Source organism: Ambystoma mexicanum, chromosome 7p (assembly GCF_040938575.1).
Source record: "Ambystoma mexicanum isolate Mex_15411 chromosome 7p, UKY_AmexF1_1, whole genome shotgun sequence".
NCBI lineage: Eukaryota > Metazoa > Chordata > Amphibia > Caudata > Ambystomatidae > Ambystoma > Ambystoma mexicanum.
The window spans coordinates 917,192,790-917,198,874 of NC_090939.1; the positions used below are offsets into that span (position 1 = coordinate 917,192,790).

The 6,085-nt window shown below is 41.6% G+C and overlaps 1 long non-coding RNA gene across 2 annotated transcripts; it reads right to left on the reverse strand.

Annotated features, from left to right (window-relative positions):
* Positions 1–2,387: 2,387 nt before the first annotated feature.
* LOC138525589 (uncharacterized) lies at positions 2,388–4,070 on the reverse strand. 2 transcript variants are annotated; one of them, XR_011283376.1, is made up of 4 exons: positions 3,954–4,070; positions 3,391–3,495; positions 3,207–3,288; positions 2,388–2,851 (listed from the first exon to the last, which is right to left on the reverse strand). It is a non-coding gene; the product is annotated as an uncharacterized lncRNA (long non-coding RNA). The 2 variants fall into 2 exon arrangements; XR_011283375.1 differs by lacking the exon at positions 3,954–4,070 and having other exon boundaries at positions 3,391–3,659.
* Positions 4,071–6,085: the final 2,015 nt, after the last annotated feature.

Consider the following 6,085-nt stretch of genomic DNA (forward strand, 5'->3'; position numbering starts at 1 on the left):
CTCACCATCTACCCCTCTGCACTTGCCACCTTGTCATGCACTTGCACGGTAGGATGTTCTCCCATGTTTCTCCCTGCCCCACATCCTGTCTTCTGGCTCCTGGAAACACATGTGGTTAGGCGCCATACAAATGTCCAATTAATAAATAAATAAACAACGCTAACTCAGGGACCACCCCACACAGCTGTAGCGCTCAAATATGCCTTTGCATAAATAGACAAGATACAAATCATGAATAACCACCTGAGGGTGAATCCAGGCCATGTCTCAACAGTCTTTGCCCTACAAAAAAACTAGAAAGTGATCCTGCAGACAGGTCCCAGTTCCTACCGATCTGCATGCAACAACACAGCAGCAAAGCAATCTTCCACCTCTTCTTCTAGCCAAACTCAATTCAGTTGCTTGCCTGCCCCAAAGTGCCACGAGTCCTTGGCCCTCATTACGATACCGGCGCTAAACCATGGCGCTATTAGCACCATGGTTGGTGGCGGTATCGTAAAGTGTCCGCCATGGTGAAATGGGGAAATACCGCCCCATTCCAAGGTTGACGGGGCGCTATTTCCCCATTTCCCCATGGCCCTTCCCCATTCCCATTTTTGCCCCATAGGGCATAATGGGAATGGCGAAGGCGCTAAGTACGGTACCGCAAATTGTGGTACCATACTTACCGCGAAGGTCCCCCTCGTAATTAGGCGCGAATGGGTTAACAGCGCCGCAGCATTTAACGGCGCTGTTAACCCATTAGCGCCAGGGTCGTAATGAGGCCCCATGACAATGCCAGCAGTGCACTTTATAAAACTCAATAACAGAATTAAGCAGAATGTGTTGCTTTCTATGCCATACCCTTCGTGAAATAATTAGTTAGCACATTGTAAAGAAACACAAACCTAGAGTGCACGAGGAAGTGTTACAGTGTGTTATGTCATGTGGGATCGGCATGGCGCATCGTTGGCATTTGCACAAGCATTGTCATTGTGATGATTGCCACATGCAATGTATGACGCTGTTTGTTTTACATTTCTCAGTACGGGTATGGGCCTACACGTCTTACATCGAATAAGAAGACTGGCTGAAGGAGTAGAGTATATGGCCCTTGAGGTTGGCAGCCATGAAAAGCGTGGAGTGTGCTTAAAGTAAGCAAGCTACCAGCATGGAAGTGCTGCGCCGCCATTTTGGCGCGCTGCTGCGGGCTAACTTCAAGCCTTCTGGGAAGATATTCACATCCCACTGGTGTATGCATTCCAGGTACACGCCAAAGGTAAAGCAGGGAAGGCAATGGCAATTATCTGTCAGGACTGAGCAGAAACATAGCCACTGCTATTTGTTTATCTGTGTTTTTCAAGTGAGGAGCTCACTTTGCTTTTCCTCAAACGAAAACGTCTATTTTGTTCAACGTGCATGTCAATCTGTGCCAAACCAATTCACGCACATTTAGTCCCCTGAGACGTGCTGACCTCGTGGGTTGCGTGGGATAGAGTGGGGAACAGTGCGGATTGTTAACAGAAACAAACAAAAACACCCGAATATTGATACAGTGCCACTGAGCTGAAGTAACTATTGGGCAGAAATGCTAATTGGTGGAGACAGGCAGTACCAAACACAATGGGTTAATTCTTCAAATTGATAGATGTTGTAGGAGCATTTAATGTGCCAAAAATGTCACCAGTTACAGAGCCGTGTATTAAAAAAGAAATACAGCGCAAATAAGGAATTGTGTAATAAGATCAAGTTTCACTCTCTATATCTCCTCTTTTCCTTGGTTCTAGGACGCCACAAGTACGTGCAAAAACATGGTTAGCATTATTTCAGCCAGGCAAAGAGGGGTGAGGCGTTTACTCAGTAAGGTGGGATTTCCGTGTTTGAAAACATTAAAACCTTCCAACATCATCTTTAAAGTCACTTCTACAATGCTCTTGTTTTGGGGCCTACTGCATTGTATGCAGTTATTTCATTATTTACCATACCGGGAAAAAGTTGTGATTTGCGGCACGTCCATAATTCCTTACCATTTAACTGCACTTTCGTAATTTGATCTGCTGCATGTGCTGCATTTTCATTCTCCGTGGCAACGGCGCTGTTCACTACATTTCACCCGGAAATGGAACTACGGCAAGAAAGGGGCACTGGTGTTGACACCGAGTGGCACATTTCCAGCATTTAAACTTTCCTTTGCATTTCAATTCTATGGAATAGCACAGAGGCTTTTATAAATGTCAGACAGCAGCAAGCAACACAACTAAACGACCACTCCCAGAAGGTCTATGACATGATGCTACTGTCCTACCCCGGAAGCTATGCAAACACTGAAAAGAGCAGGGTAACTCTAGCCTCCGGACCAGAGTATTATAATAACATCAAGAAACAGAAAAGATATGTCCAGAGCAAAGTATATTTAGAAAAAATGTATCCAAATTTATTAAAGATGATACAAAAATTGAAAACTGGTGAATAAATCACACAAAGTTATTGTACACTAATCATTTTAACATAACAAAACAGCAGCAACAATATGCCGAAAATCGGCTAAAACTACATCACTCATACTCAACATACCAAGTTCATTCATACACACACAACTCATCATACCGTGGCACACATCCAAAGTACTAAAAAACACCAAAAAACATGCTAAAAACCAATGGGGAAGAGGAATTCATAACTAGTCCCCATAATAACACACATTATTGCGGTGTTTACAAACAATAGAAATAATTCACAAACAATCTATTGTCAGGGTGGATAGAAAAAACAGATGCAAAGATCACATCCCTGTAGAATTTTTCTCTCGACCGGTTTCGACGTGTAGTAGTGGTTAACTGAACGTCTTCCTCAGGAGGTGGATGTTACCATTCTGCAAAACAAGTACGCAAAAGCGACTATAAGCTACTACATGAAAAAGTCTTTGCCGACTGCCTATAACATACAATTAAAAAAGAGAAACAGGACTGCTGGCTAGCAGCCTGAATTGTTAAAAACAATTTAGGAACCGTGTATACCATAGTGAAAATAAGCATATACGGCCCCCGCTACAACAGCTGTGTAAACCAGAGCAAAAGGGTAAGTGACTCCCAAAAGAGAACCGTGCAAGATGAGAGGGAACCTTCAGGACCATGGTGAATCGACAACAAGAATGTGTATATATAATAATATATATCTAAATATCACTGGCAATATCTGTGTCTAAAAAGGACTAATAGTGGACTAACCTGATGAAAACCTTACTACTGCAACAATCTATGCAGTGTAGTGTGGCCAGTCACACGAAACAATTCAGGACTAAAACATAACCTGAAACAAGAAACAAGACCAGAATGCACTAGGTCAGGTAAATGAAAAACCTAAATTCAAAGTGGAGTGTCTATAACTGAGGCAAAAGTACTAATATCTCACCTGAAGGGCGCCCCATGCAGTTTAAGATGATCCAGCAATACATGTATTTGAAAAGTGAAGAGGCAGCGCCACTTAGCCTTAGCCTTCAACGCCGTCTGCAAATCACTGCAAAAATGGCACAAGAGCTCCATTACAATGTTAAATGGCAAGCAGTGACCCACGGCTTACCAGAGTACAAGGGCACTGCATGAAATGCATCTAAAGATCACCAATAGAATGGGAGGCAGCCGACGGACAACCACGCCGTTCTAAGGAATCCAAGAGGTGTTTAAATATAAAGGCACGAAAAGCCCAATAAATCAGATGGCGCTACGAGCACAATTGAAATAAGAAGGTAGACTTAAAGGCAAATGGCAGCAGTCTAAGATAAACGGTGCTATGTTTAAATATAAACACACGAAGTGCCAAATAAATCAATTAGAACGGCTCGTACGATTAAAATGTGATAGCGAGCTCAAAGGACAACAAACAGCAGTCTAAAGGGCGGCGCTGCAAAGTTAATTGTGCAGAGGGCTGTAGCTGAAAAGCTATTAACATTGCAGGAAGGCTGGCCACACGCTTACCTGCAAGACGGTTGCTGTATAATGAAATTGTCCAGCAAAAAGAGAGACCAGATGGTAATCTCTTAGTTTAAAACTAATTGCAAATTCGAAACGCTACGCATGCGTGTAGGGACCTGCAAGGAGTGACTGGCTACAGCCAATAGTACACAGAAGCCTTTTTTAAAGGCAAAGCTAAAGACTGACTGCGCATGTCAGCAAGTGCTGCCAGTAAAGACATTCCACAAGCAAAACAAAGCGCAAATAATGCAGCCCAAATTAGAAAAGAATAATAATGAAAGGCGCCGCTGTTGATAGAAAAAATAATAATAAGTAAACACTAAAAATAAATATATATCAGACTAAAAACAGCGTAAATAAATTTTGGGCTGCCACCAAGTGAATTCTGGGAGTTGTAGTCCAATATAGGCGTGGTGTACAATCCAATAGTTTACTAGTTGGTTCTAAATATTACAGAACTATGTAACAAGCACCATATCTCTAAGCAATTCTAGAGCTACTATGCAATAACAAAAAGAGTGTTTATAGACCAGAGATAGGCAAGAAAGATGGTAAGAAAGCTTTGGCTGAAAGACGATAATCTAATATAAATGATGTTAAATTGTGTCAATTAGACTAAATAGCTAAACAATCGTAATAGCCATAGAGGGCAAATAGAGAAATGCAGAACAAACTTGCTAACGACTATTGAAGTCCCACGACTCCAATGTGTTCAGGCCTTTGTGGAGTGTTTTTAAATTAAACATCCACATTTGTTCCTTGTAGGACAATTTATTAGCCAGTTGTATTGTGTTATTGGCAAAACATTTTTCCAAACAAAACCAAATTAAGGAGTCTGGGTTGTGTCCCATTTCTACGCAATGAATCACTAGTGGAGCCGAAAGGTTGCGTGTTCTAATTTTAGACCGGTGCTCATTGATACGTAGATGGACTTCCCTAGAAGTTTTTCCTACGTACAAGAGCTGACACGGGCACTGGATAGCATAAATGACATTCTTACTTTTGCACGTAGTAAATGTACGTAGTGCCCAAGATCTACCATTATAAGAAAAGTCTGTAATTTTTTTAGAAAATTTACAAGCTGCGCATGAAGTGCATGGATAGTGGCCTTTAACCTGATTCAGGTTAGTATCTCTGACCTGGTTAATGCGTACAGGAAGTCTAGAGGCCCGGGTTAGTTTCTGCCCTAAATTTTTGCTTTTTTTAAAAGCAAATAAAGGTTTCTCTAACTGAAGATCTGTGGAATTCAGGATCCTCCAATTTTTCAAAACAATAGCTTTAATTGTCTCACTGTGTTGGCAAAAAGTGGACACACAAACCAACTGTTCTTTGTCCACAGTTTTGTTTTTAGGTCTTAGAAGGGCATCCCGATTGGTATATCGCGCTCTTTTTCTTGAATGTTTGATAAGTTTACGCGGGTATCCGCGATCTAGCAATCTAGTCTGTAATACGTCCGCATGGGTATTAAATTGTATAAGGTTGGAACAATTGCGGCGTAACCGTAAAAACATCCCATAAGGGAGATTACGTAAAAGACTTTTAGGGTGTTGGCTTTCAAACTGTAGTGTCATGTTCCTTTCTGTGGGTTTTCTATAGAGCTCAGTCTGCAGGAACCCATCTTCGCTGTAAATAGATAGATCTAGGAACGCGATACGGGAGGTAGAGTATTCCAGGGTAAATTTGATGTTAATATCTACTTGATTGAGCCACTGCACAAAAAGTTCAAGTGTGGCAATATCACCCTCCCATAGCAATAAGATGTCGTCAATATACCGACGGTATAACTTGATGTTAGTGATATAGGGATTACCATCATTAAGAACAAAATTCTCTTCAAACAAGGCCATAAAAATAATAGCCAAGTTGGGGGCAAACGCACAGCCCATTGACGTACCTTTAGTTTGTGTGAAAAACTCATCCTTGAACTTGAAGAGACTGTTGCAAAGAACCAATTCCACACATGTGGTCAAAAAATTAGTGGGAACCGTATGTGCAGATGGTCGACGATCCAACATAATTTGTAAGCACTGAATAGCCTTATCTTGGGGAATATTGGTATAGAGAGCCTCTATATCTAGGGCCACCAAGATCTGTTTGGAGGCATCAAATGGAAGGCCTTCCACCAAATTAATAAC